Source organism: Nothoprocta perdicaria, unplaced genomic scaffold (genome assembly GCF_003342845.1).
Source record: "Nothoprocta perdicaria isolate Ctin4 unplaced genomic scaffold, notPer1 scaffold_5, whole genome shotgun sequence".
Classification (NCBI taxonomy): Eukaryota; Metazoa; Chordata; class Aves; order Tinamiformes; family Tinamidae; genus Nothoprocta; species Nothoprocta perdicaria.
Window position 1 is genome coordinate 1,247,231 of NW_020455754.1, and position 14,032 is coordinate 1,261,262.

Sequence of the window (14,032 nt, forward strand, 5' to 3'; positions counted from 1 at the left end):
AAATCTCTAGACAAACTAAAATRTACAACATATAAACTGTGAACCATTAACAAGAGAATTGTATTATTGTCATATAGGTTCAGGAGAACTGAAACTGTAAAGCATGTTCATTGAGACTTATTAAAAACATATTTCTTSATTGATTACTTAAACCAGATTTATTATGTTGACACTACTGTTTTAGGTTACAGGGCTGTATGACAAAACATCAGGCAAGATTTTCAAAAGGGCCTCAGATGGGTAAGGAAAGATTGATTGAACAGGATTGAAAGATGAATGCATAACGTTTTAGAAACTGCTGAATCCATTTCCCTGGGTGAGGCATCATATATACTGATAATATATCTGCTATTGAAATGTTCTTTTGCATTCGCAGCTAGCACATTAGAGCATCTAAGCCACTGCTTTGTGAAGCAGCAGTTTTTGATTTCATAACAACAACGGAAATTTTCTTACAGGTTTGTTACGCAACAACCATTTTTGTATTGATTCTATTCACCAGTCCTGTTTGACCAAAATAAAATAAATTGCATATCTTACTAACAATACCTTCTCCCTCCCCCTCCCCCCCTGCCCCCCCCCCCAAAAAAGCAATATCATTATTGCTACTACTTATCAGGGGCACTCACAAAGAATTAAAATAATTAAAAAAAAATCTGGTTATTTTTGTTTTTTAAGGGAACAGTGGTCTCATCTAAGACAGTGTAAAAAGTTATGAAGATCAAATACCATGTTATACTAATGTACATGATGTACATTATCTTAATGGCTATTCAGGTAGGACACAATCAGAAAATTATTTGGTACTGTGTGCTAGAAGGGTACTCAGAAATAAGTCAACAGAAAACTGAAACTCTATGCAAGAATAATCTGCCCAAGCCAAGACAATAAGAAACATTTATTTTTAAGAGCTTGCACACTCCAGCTATACAAACTACTCACTAGAAAGGCATAGAGAAATTCAACAGTACTTGCTCTCCAGAATTAAGAGATGTAAATGTTAACAGTTGAATAATGCCTGCTTTTGTCCCAGTCCTTCCAGTTCACAGATACTGCTACTAAAACTGAGTTTTTCCTCTTAGCATCTTTGATATTATATTAAAATTTATAGTTTAAGAACCAGCATGAAGCTAACAATTGTTTACAGTACAGGGGACACGGACAATGCAGGAAAAGAAATCTAGTTTTCATGAATAATAGTTCATATACAAAACCACATTTTCAAGTAAGACTGCTCAAGCTGAATGGAAATATATTCATTATGAAATGCTGCATAACTTCTGAGAGGACTCAGTTATTTTCTTCCAGTATTTCAAGTGCTGGCAATCTTTTCTCTCAGTGTGAACCAGTATTCAGAATAGAAGAAGCCAGATTTTAAGGTCACCTTATATACATAAGGTCACGGGACCACAATACATATGTGAGTGTACTGAAGGAGCTGGCACTCTCAGGCTGCTCTCCAACAGCTTGGACAGGCCCTGGCAATCAGGGGAGGTTCCTGATCAGCTTCTAGTCAGTGAGGGGAAAAAAAAATAAAACAGCATCTCAATCTTCAATAAGCTAAAGAAGAAAGACTGAAGCAACCACAGGCCCCTCATTTTCCCACTTGTTCTTCTTTCTGGCCCTCCCTCAAGTCTGCATTGTAATAACAGACAAAGCTTAAGCTTAAACTGAACTGTATTATTAAATAAARCATTACTGTATGCAAATGTAATGAAAAGCTCATTATGACTTTCCTGCTACCAGTGCAAACAGTGTACTTAGCCAAATGGTAATTGTATTGGTCTTCTTTCTACTCCAATACTGCTCTGAAACTTGTGTCCCTCAAATGAATAATTACCTACAAAATAATTAAATGTTGCTGATATGGTCTACTCATCCCACTTGTACACAGAAACAGCAAAGTCTGTCTTCCCTGAAATCTATCTCCGTCATGTTGGATAAGCTTACTGCCCATCACAGGGCTGGCATCGATCCCCACTCAATTACAGATGAACATAGCACCATATTAAAAGACAAATAAGGTTTAATTTTCATCACAAGCAGCCTGTAGGTCCATGTTCCATTATAGATTAAAAGAACCAATTATTTTTAAAAGTAAAGATTTAATGAAAGGACTTACTAATATATAGACACATTGCTCCCTCTGCATTTTAAGTCAGACTCTGCAGTAATGGTTGACAGAGCTGCAAACAATCTAAGCAAGGCACAGGGAGACAAATATTATTTCTTCATATCACAAACATATTTCAAGAGGAATCCTCTGTAAAATTTCTGCTTCAAAAATGCAAAGTCACATTCCATTTCTATCTACCAATCAATTCTGTGGCCCGAGTCCTATTGTTACTAAGAGAAAGTAAATGCAAAATAATTGTATTGAAACTGGCAAAGAAATTCTGCACTAAAGACATTTAATGATGCTCAAGTCACTTGATATCAGGTTTAGAAAGATAATTTGAATTCAGTGGGAGTGAATTCAGTGAACCTAGACATTCGTCTTCCACTTGTGACCAGAGGAGTCGGCATRCAGAACTATCTGCAGAATCTAGGTCATTAGAACCCTAATTTTCTTCCCATTCATCCCTCAGTTCTAGTTTCCAGTCTCCCTTACTKAATGAGTTACAATAACGTTCTTTAAAGTGTGAGCTAATGAAAATGTAGCTACTGAAGATTTTGATATTAGTTCTGAAAAGCTAAAGAGATAAATAYATATATTTTTTGAGAAACATCTACTCACTGAATAATGAGACAATGGAGCTGACTAGTGTTATGAATGCAATTCCACTTGAACACACTGTATAGCAAAAGTCAAATACATATATACACACCCCCAAACACAGAGGTAGCATTTCACCCRTTTTGCAAACCTACTTCATAAATTGTGTCACACTTATACTTACAAAGTTTCCCATATCATTCAGTCATAAAARCCTTAGTCTTTGGAAAATAACCACTTTATTTTTAAGAAATTTAAACATAGTTCTTAGTGAGAATTAGAGCACTATTTACSAATGGTAGTGGTAGCATACCAGTCTTACAAGTACTATTAACAATAAAAATAACTGTCTCCCTTATCTATAAAGTACATGCATTTTGCTCCATTGATGACATGAAGAGTACCAAACTGATCACAATATAGGTCTGTAGAAAGAGAACCTTGGCAGCACAAAAACCTTTGCAGTTTTTTCTCAAACATTTTAAGCATTTCATTCCAAAACAGCTAAACGGCTTTAGTTCCATCAAAACAGAGAAATCTGATGATGAACAGAAGACTTGAGCATTTTTTTCATCTGCTTATAGACAGTCCTTCTCATCTTTGTATCCCTACGTTCATTTTTTCCCCCCGATGGGCCCTGAAGAAAAGCATCTCAAGCTACTAGATATGTATTAAACACTCAGAAAACMAACATAGAAAAATAGCATCCAGTGCTAGAGTGGCAGACTGCAAATCATGACTTGAACGCAACGCACAGCCATTAAGGAAACAAGTCAGTGTGTTGGTGTTTCAGCTGGGATGCTACCCTGCTCCTCACACACACGGACATCCCCTACACTATTAACAAACTAGTTGCCTACCAGGATATATGGCCACATGCAGCGTTAACTCCATGTGGGAAACGTTTGTTTAGGTCTTGTACTTTTTCACTTGGGAAGTATTTCTTCTTGTGCTTTCATTTTCTTTTCAGAATCAAAGGACTTGCAAACATGTTTCAGCAGAGACGCAGCCCTATTGCTGACTATACTGCTTACATATATCCTCACATGTATTTCATTTCTGCAAGCAATATATTCTTCAGAATTTATCCTTTGGGGAACCATATTACACCATCAGGAAACGCATCTTTACACATCCTTTTGACTCTCTCACTTTATGCTCTRCTTACCAAGAGATGCTTAGTACTTTACAAAGGCTTTAGTCTTTCCCTCCCTATTATTCTCAGCAGAAACTTATCAGATTTTGTAACAATTCTTAGGAAACCTGATACAAGATTTTATGAGGACAAATAGATGTCTTGATTCCAACTTTGTGAACTGCATCGAGACATTTATTAGAGATTGCTGTAGTCACAGAGAGCAATTACATACTTGATTCTGCCACGAACTTTTAGAAGGTATTAGAAACCGCATATTTACCGTCTTGGGTTTTTTTTCCCAATAATGTATGCAACTTATTATATTCACAGTACTGTAATATGCAGAGATGTACGCATATGAAACTTCCTTGGGACAATACCTAAAAATAAAAACAGTCCAAAATCCTTGACAAAAATGGCTGTCTTCTACAAGCACCATTTTCAAGTTAACTGAGTCATTTTRGCTTCATAATCATACTCCTGAAGGCATGCAATAAAATATACATTTAATCAAAGACATTTTTAGAACAGGCTTCAAGCTACTGCAYGTACAATTTTGACCCAAATATCTAGTCATGAGTATAATATCAGACCTTTAATTATAATTTCTATTATAATTGTTCTATTGAAGAAAACGTAGCCAGTGCACTTACCTGCAATTATGCACACAGTCTGTGGAAGGAGTAGATAAAGACTCTCCTGTGAACCGTCACTTGCTGAGCTAATTCACCCAACTGCTTTAATTTCTTTTGCCCTCAGTCTGTTGTTACAGTGATTACATCTAAATGAAAAGACAAAAAATAACCAAGCTATAAAAGCGGTATATTTGTTTTTATGTTCTTTTTGATTTTTTTTCTTCAAAAATCAAAAAAGTTAGAGTCACAGCAAACATGCCATAAGAAAAATTAAATACCTCACACACTTTCTTGATAATAGTATATGCAAATGTCTTTCTTAATTGCTAAAATATATGGCCTTGCTGAGACCCATTACAAATGAACCTGTTCTTCTAATAGGGTCAACATTTCACTTCTGATCTATTGTGGCTTATATGCTCATAAAGGAAAAGCTTCTCACAGAACTTCTGTGGAATCCCCCATTGTTCTTCAGATGTAAATATTCTCTTCTAAGCCACAATTTATAAAAAAAATGTTTCTCAGGCAATAGTAACCTAGCAAATACACAGATGTATACTCTTAGTACTACTGTGTTATTTAAAGCACATATTACACAATATCCATCTACAATAAAATYAGCTTAAATTAGTAATGTAGCATCYATACKGCAGAGAAGCATCCACTACAACCTCTGTCAGCACAATCTAGTGAACATATATGTCTTAGTTAAGACATATACATTCAACAAATATGAATAACTGAATCCACCAACGCCACAGATACATTGATACCACACCCTACCATTGCAGGGAGGAGAACTCATCCTCTGAGTAATTTAGTCTCTTATAACATACCACAGCTTCATACAGTGCACCACTTTTTTTTTCTTTTAATACAGATGAACATCATAAACATACATTTCTTATGTATAGCTACTCCAAAAAAAGTAAGTATATTTGTATCAGGTGATCCATGACCTTTTCTTCCTGTAATTTATGTGCTTCCCTGGAAAGCCCAACTGTCATGTTTTACAATTATTTCATATTGCATGAATTTTCACGTAGTAAGTTATAAAATCTAACTCACCATCTAATTCACCATAAAAAGTTCAAGGTCTACTTGAGGTAAATTCTGAATTGCATGGTATATTTTCTGCTAAGAATATACTGTCAATTATTTGGAATATAAGCATTATGACGGAGCTTCACACACAGCCTCAAAAGACTCAAGAAACTTCAGAAACAACAACAAAAAAAAAGATATCCAAATCTGCTGGGTCAGAAGTACTTTTAAATATTCAACTAAAAAAAAAATAACAAGCAGAAAAAACCCTCAACCTCAAACAAGGAATTCAAAAATTTCTGTTGATAGAGCTAGGAAAAGAACTACCACGTAGAACTTCCCAAAGGATACTACATAAAATTTCAACTGACAGACAGAATGAAGACTAAACAAGATTTTAGCAAATAGAAATAATCTATTTCGGAACAGCATTATTACTATGATGCCCGCTATTAATTTTTGCAACCCTTCTAAACACTAACCTCTGCACTTTCAATGATCACTTAGCTTTTCTGGGATGACAGATACAAAGTTGATTACTACCATATATCTTTGGAGCAGTAGCTTTCATGTAAAATCAAAACAATTTGTATTCTACCAGTGATCCTCTTTCTAAATAAAAATATCTGTAACAGATGTCATGTCAATAACTGATCAGATAAATAAACTATTAAAAAAAAGGCAATAATAGTTCTCTGGTCTCTATTAGATAGCCAAAACTGGTGCTGAATGAAACCTTTTCCTTCATGGGAATAGAAAGAGATCCCAAAAGACTACACACTTGGAGAATGGTTTCCATTTTATAACAGCAATAGGCAAAAACAGACTTCCAATTATAGGGACAACAGATTGCTGCATATCTAGGTTTATCCAGAAATGAAACTACATGGCAACACACCTGTCTCCATCATCTTAATTCTGTCAGAAAAGTACCATCTACAGAAAAGTACCATTTAAAAAAAAATGAAATGGTGAGCAGTTTACAACTTCTCATATGTACAAACTTGAGCAACCCCAAACTGGCATTAGCATTTTTTCAAGGTTATCACCAGAATTAACTAACTCCTAATTCTCCCCTTGTATTTCAGTAGCCRTTCCTTTGAGTACCAGATTATAGATCAACCAAGAATAAAAGCTCTCCACTTTGGAAGCATTCCAAATTCAATAAAAGTATATTAAGATCCACCAGGCTGAAGCTGACAGAGTAAACATCCCAAGCAAAGAGCCTTTGCTTGGGAAGGCTGGGAGGTTGTGGTCCATAGCTAAAGTTTAGTCAACATTGTCTGAAAAGAGAGAACACTTCCTTTTCTTCTAATAAAAAAGGAAAGAAGTGGATGACTACATTTAAGAGAGCCTAGGTCTCAAGGCTGCCTATCTGCCACCTGAAACAGGACAACTACAATTCAGCAAGGAAATAACACAAAAATCCCTGCAMATTTACTCATGCTGAAGAGCTACTGTCCAACTCTGGGCAGGTCCTCATCAGCACCAAGCTGTTTTCTATGCCAGGCATCAGGTCCTGACCACAGTCCTGGGATCTTTACCACAAAGATGAGTTTTGAAATACCTCAGTTCTCAGACTAGGAACAGTAACATTTTTACTAGTGAAAGCTGGACTTAACCAGTGCAGCAGCTTATTCAGTGGTGTGATACAAACACTTGATATGTTTTAAAATCAAAATTGTGTTTTCATCAAAGAAACATTGCAGACTGGAAAGAAACAAGTTAAGGAAAATCCCATAGCTGTGGTATGCAAGATGCTAACTTGATCAGCTTAACCATCTTTCAAGAATTATCATTTTGAAAATTCCAATTTATATGGGAGATCATTTGGAACACATCAGGGCTAATTCAACAGCATCGACTGGACAAAAAGCTACAGCCACTGTAAGAAATTCACCCTAAGCACGGATGGTTAGGGAGCTTCAGCAGCACTCAAATGACAAGCTGCAAATGACACCAACCAATAGGAAATAAAGGTCCTAAGAAATGGTTTGTTTTTCCAAACTCAGTCCAGTAACAAGGAGGTGATTCGAATTATTCAGCAGATGGTGGAGATCTAAGAACAGCTTGGTGAAAGCAGGACAAGGCTAATTAGACCATCACATCTGCCCCTTCTTTATTTTAATTCCCAGATCATTCCCTTCCTCCCACCCGTATTGCTTATCCAGCCTCTCTGTGGTGAGAAAATCATCTTAGACCTCAGCAATGCTCTTTTGCAGCAACATATAGTGCAAAAACTCCTGCAGAATTAGCAAGGGATTTCAGCTGAACAGGAAGGCAGCGCACAGCGATTCCCTTCTCGGCAGGTGTGTTGTGCTCTCCAGCAGCTCCCAAGGCCACTACTCTTTTGCTATAGCCTTGACTGCTGAARCTAAAAACAACGGTATGAATGTTTATGGAGGTTGACTACTGGTCCATCTGGCTTTGACTGAATTGTTTCTGCATGAACTGTTTGTATGAACTGAATTATACACATCAAATACATGTAGGGAAGTCTTCTCTCTCACACATCTACTAAATTTAGACCCTACTTACAAGCAAGCTATGGACACAAGGCCCTTGCAATGTCTCAAGGTGAGTAGCACCTCTCTGCAGAACAAGAGCTAAGTACAAGGTTCATAWAAGAAGCCAACACTGACTTGTGTTGGGTTACCAAGTAAAATTTAGCAGAAAAAGACACATTCATGTCTACCTACATTTCACAGTATTTGACAAACACTTCACGATCATCATGCATGTTAGGAAGTACTTCCTGTCTAACCCAAGGGTATATCAAATAGCAATGCTCAGACTACCTAATCATTTCTTCATTTGCTCAAAAGATTTGAAGGCAATGCTTAGTTTATTTTATGTCTAAAAGGGTATGAGAGAGAGAGAGAGAATAATACTTTTAATTCATTTAAAATAGGTATTGCTAAAAAGAACTGGCAGCAACACCAGTTTCAACTAAGATAAATGGAGACAAGAATACTCCCAAGCCAGCAATCACTGTGGGCTTTTCCACAAAACCTATTAAAGCYATACCCATGCCAAGTTGCTGGCAGATCTGCCATGTTAAGCATAGATTCTTCTCACTTTCTACTTTTCCTAACAAAAGCATTAGTGAGATCTTGTGGCTGTGAATTACAGGAGGTTCATGAAAAGTCTGGTGGAACCGCAGTTGAATAGTSAATTTGAGTGAATTTGTTTTCAGTTGAAACAGAAACATTTATGTCAGAAAGACACAAGCACGCTGCTGGTTACCTAGGTGTGACTTTATCTGCACTGATAGGAATTGAATGACTCTACCTTTACAGTCAAGCAACTCAGAATTCACAATTTAGCCTCTTCTCTGTTCTGGTATGTTAGACAGTCAGAAGCAAATAAGAGTTAAGTCACAATGGTCAAGAATTTCAAGTCTACTGGAATTAGATAAGCTTTTATATAGAGCACTACATGAACACCAAAGTCATTTAAAGAGACGAAGAAAAATATTAGCCCTAACATTAAGAGACCAAAGGCTATTTGAGAAAAGCTTCTAAATCTCCTCTGGGAACAGAAGATTGACGAGAGACTCTGAGTCAAGGTGTCTGTTAAGTAATAACAGAATTTAAGMGACTACCAACAGCCTACATATTAGCACAGGAATGAGAGCTTTCCCAACCTTTGCACTAGTAGCAGGACTACGATAGCCTTTCTAAGCTGTGAAGCACAGATCCAGAATGGCCTTGGCTTACATCAAGAGAGCAAGCAAAGCACAAACAAGAGAAAACTGGGAATGAGAACTCCTGGGTTCCAGGAATCCGACAGTGAAATGTGATTTTGCTTCCTGAAAAAACACATTGTTTTTTCAGGAAGCAGAACTAAAGCATAATTTATTAATGATCACAGGATTGAACCCCTAGCACAGCTGTACGRACAAATGAAGAGTGTTTTGAGTTTGTCTGTTTTAAGTCTCTTAAAGTAAGTACAGTTAAAGCACTCAAAGCAGAACAGTAGTGAGGCCAACCATCTAAAACCCTGACACCTGCTTTTACAGAGGGAAAGCAAGTAAAGTAGAGAAAGCATCAGGATAGTGGGAAACCCTCCAGGTTTCTCTCTGGAGCACTCGCACAGCCCTGCAGATAGCGAGCAGGAGCGCGCACACTGCTCGGCATCATCCTCATCCTCCAGAAGCTCAGACTCACTCAGGTGAAGAAGCAAGACAAAGATATCTTCCCTCCTTCTTCAAGATGTTACTAATATCACTAGTGTAWGTCAGAACCTTAAAAAAACTATTTTTCTCCCTGGCTCTTCACAGMACCCTGGCTGGCTTAAACATAACCAAATCCCTCCACAACTGCAAGGGCGATAGACAAACAATAGCTAGGACTTGTGGTCCAATAAGATAGCCAAATTAACGCCTCAAAAAGACATGCAGCAATAGTTAGATCGTGACACTACTTYTATAAAGCTTTTACACTAAAGGATCTGCAAAACTCCAATGACATTGAACAAATATGTTGTTTTTCCTATTCAGCCTTTAAAATGTAGTCACCCATGACCCATCAAGACTCATTTTTGCATATATTATGAATACTTAGATAATTACCTGGGATCCCAATAGATCAAACACCTTTAGCTTATTTTGCATTAAAAATGTAGCCAAGGAAGGGGAATAGCACTCCATTCCAGCCTACATATGTACTAGCATATTGTTTTTCGGCAAGCAAACTGTGAAAACCATCATGTAAATGCAGTGTTATACAATATTGTTGTAAATATTCTTTGGGGAAAGGTGCAGCCAGTACAATTCAATAATTTGAGGCTGAGGGGTTTTAATCATACCATCTGGGTTGTGGCACTAATCAGGGTGTTACTATTAGTGTCTCTAGCAGTAATTGTTATTTTAATTGGCTGAAATAAAGTCTTCCACCCTCAGGCCAGTGATAAAACTGCGTTGGTCTAGAGTGTCTTTCCCTTCAGGAAGTAGTGAAATGAAAAATTTGCCCTTTGAATATATAAAGTAAATAAAATAGCACTGTTAAATTKTATCAAGGCTGAGAGTGGGGATAAAAAAAAATAAGAACAAGATAAACACACACAAAATTAAAGTTGTTCAGTAAGATGATTTCTCTGGGATACTAAGGGTTTATGGCATTTTACAGTTTTTCATCCAGCACTTGCCATGAAAGTTCAAGGAGAAAGGATTCATGAAAAGCTCCAGTAACACTGCAGCTTGTTCTGACAGCAAGCCTATGTATTGATAATTATCACTTCAAGAGGAACACATTTTTAACATTAAACACAAAGGTATGAAAAAAAAACCCACCAAACCTCAGCCTTACAACACCGCTTTTTAAAAAGATCATCCTCGCTTCTACATTATGTTGCAACTTGTATTTGTGATGTTCTTTTAATAAAGAACACTCTTTTTTTTTTTTTTTTTTTTTACACTAAGTTACACATGGAGTGCCAATATCTCTGCAAAACTTGCCCCCCTCTTCCACTTCTAATAATTTGACATAATTGAGTTTGCCACTTGGAAATACATTGCTCACTGAGAACTGCTTTGTTAAGTCTGACTGTAAAGCAGATGAAAAGTGAAAGCAGATTTTATGTATTCAACAAYTGACTCATTCTATTCTTGTCTGCAACTTCATTGCAACAACTTTTTTTACATACTCTGAGGCTAAACCAATACCCTGATTTTGGTAGGTGAAACATGGTCTGAAGCGCCTACCCATTTCATCCCAAACATCTAAGCCTGCATATRTCTGAACCCAGTTATGTACAAGCCTTCCCCAGCAAAAAGTCCGGAGACATCAATATTYCTGCTTTTGCTTAAACCCAGAACATATTATGACGCTTACCTTACTCCTGCACTTAAAAAAATAAATAAAAATCCACATGATAGCTGTGCTTGGGTCTCCTTTAAGAAGCTGGAAACTGCTGGCAAGCCTTTTGCTCACCTCTAGGATATGCTGTATGTACCATAGGACASTTTGGACCGTTTCTATTCAGAAATTCAGCTGGAGATGCAAGTGGGAGACATCTCAGAGACCAGTAAAACCAACCTTTTGCCTAGCACATGCAGCCATTCAGCTCAGTCCCATCCCTCTGGACAAGCTCATATCCCCTTYTCATACTTCCCTGCCAGCATCCTAACAGCTGGCTGATGGGCTTTCCTCAAGTACCATCTCCTTGAAAGTGGATCACCAGGCAATTTCAAGATGTCCTACTAATTAGAGCAACACAAACCCAGGAAAGGAATGGATTTGGGCTGCTGTACTTTCCACTGAAGAGTCAGTGTCTTTGAGGCATGGACATTTCCTCCCCATTTGAGTCATACTGTGTCCTAAGAGAAGAAACTTTAGGGCACAGTCTGTACTATTTCCAATTAGATACTGCAGAAAGCCCTCCTCCTCAGCAGGACTGCTGCTCTGCAGCCCATCCACAGATGGTTACCTCTTGTCTCAGGAATACAGCAGCTTAGATTTTCTAAGTTTATGTCAGCACTCTGTGTTGTGGTGCCATGATGTTGTAACCTTGTCCAAAGTGAAAATTCTATTCCAGATGTAACGCCACCCTTCAGCTGCATTGTACCTGACTGAGAAGCCATCAAGTGCCAAGGAAGTTGAGGCAAGCCCTGTGACTTGATTCTACTGGTTAACACACTAGAGAAMACAATTAGTAACAGTTTCCAACTCCAATATAAATACTGAGATACCCCTTCTCATCATTCATCCTTTCCTCCTAAGCACAAGGCTCTTCTAATTCCACACACATATTACAACAGAATTCAGAATGCAAATGAGGACATGGTAGTAATCATACTCCTTTTCCTACAAGCTAAGAAACATGTACTAAGACCAAAACAAAGACAGATCATTCCTGTGATATAAATACTGAAAGTAAATTATAAAAAATCCTAGAAGGAAATTCTAGTAAGAGCTTAAAGAAAGCATTTGTAAAGGTAATTTATTAAAACTGAGTTGTCRTAACGGTTCATCAACATAGCCATATTTGATACTTTTGACTTCTTATCAGAAAAGAAATTGTCTTTGTAACAATCTGCACACCACCTGAGATGTTCACTAACATTTTACTTCCAACTTACAGCTGCATAGGCCAGATAYAGGGGGTGTAGGAAATGCCTCCTTAACTAAAATAGAAAGGTTGACACACAGAGCCTTAGAGACATGCCAAGTGTCTTGGCTTGTATGTGCTGGGAGTTCTTTCAGTTCTCCAGGTTTCAGGTACACTCCCTTTCTAAAGGGCAATTACTTGGGCCCTGTGTAAATTTTACCGTGTTGCAATTGCTTTGAATTAGAAAACAGTTGGCATACTTTGGGTATGAACAAACACCTAAGACAAAAAGGGAATACCACATCAAATATTTTCGTTCTTACAGACRGGGCAGGAATTCTATGTTCTGCTTTGTCCAATATCTAAAGGAAATTTTACCCTAACATCTATATTTAACTCTGTTCTGATTTTCTTTCTTTTTCAASATGGTATTATAACACTTAGTTGAAGGATGTTGGTTAACCCTGCATAAAGTGAGTTGACAGACTTACCTGTTGTGAGTAAAAGCTTTTGCTGCAGGTGATTGTAGCCATGCAAGGTCTCCTGCAGACTGAAACCTCCYGAAGGACTTCAGTGCTGCCTGCTATTATATTGGATATCTTCACCTCCCAGTGCTTAATAAYAGTGTTTCAGGGATCTGCAAGGAAAAGAAAAAAAAAAAAAAGATGAAAAGATTTGAGTAATGTCACCTTGCCATGTCTTAAGGTTTGGGATAGACCAACTGCACTTASGCAACTAAAAATGGGAAAGTTAGACTTCATCTTATGCTGAAGCATAGCCCTTGTCATGTAGGAATTAAACATAATAGCTTATCTTTCCAAGAATTCAACTCCTAGATATGAGCTATCCAGAGTGTARCAGCTCAAATGACATTGCAATGAACATCTCAAAAGATTTTCATAACCCTAGCTATTTTCGGGCTTTATAATACAACAGCAGTTACCATTTAAGACTTCAAAGTTTGCCAGATTCTTATCAAGAGCAGTGCCCGAGCTGACGCTTATCTCCTAGAATTAACAGCCTTCACATAAGCATTTGGCTCCATGATTCTATAGAAAACCAAGAAAAAAAAAAAGTGTACTCCTACAYATCGGAAAGATTTTGTAGCCGGTAGCACAACTGTCCTGTGGAAGAGTAYAAAGAGGTATCACACGATCCACCATGTAAATACCAATCAGGATGGTCAACTAATGGCTTGTCCAAGAGTAGGATGTTGCATTATTCAGATAAAATGAGTTTTAGAGATAACCAAGGGAGTAAAAAGCCTGAGCAGTGGAACYAACAGACAGAAAAAACTCAACCGTATTACATAGGATAACAACAAGCCTAATATGACTCTAAGAATAAGGAGGAGGAGGAAACTATTAGCAGCACAGAGCTCCCAAAAGAGAGGAGAAATAAACCTCTGCCACTATCATCACCCACCCATCTCCTAAAATGCTGACAACT

General features: G+C 37.4%; 1 long non-coding RNA gene across 2 annotated transcripts; it reads right to left on the reverse strand.

Annotated features, from left to right (window-relative positions):
- Positions 1-883: 883 nt before the first annotated feature.
- On the reverse strand, positions 884-13,218 carry LOC112954438. 2 transcript variants are annotated; one of them, XR_003250703.1, is made up of 4 exons: positions 13,075-13,218; positions 4,508-4,635; positions 2,123-2,197; positions 884-1,509 (listed from the first exon to the last, which is right to left on the reverse strand). It is a non-coding gene; the product is annotated as an uncharacterized LOC112954438 (long non-coding RNA). The 2 variants fall into 2 exon arrangements; XR_003250704.1 differs by lacking the exons at positions 884-1,509; positions 2,123-2,197 and adding an exon at positions 4,019-4,334.
- Between the last annotated feature and the right edge of the window lie 814 nt (positions 13,219-14,032).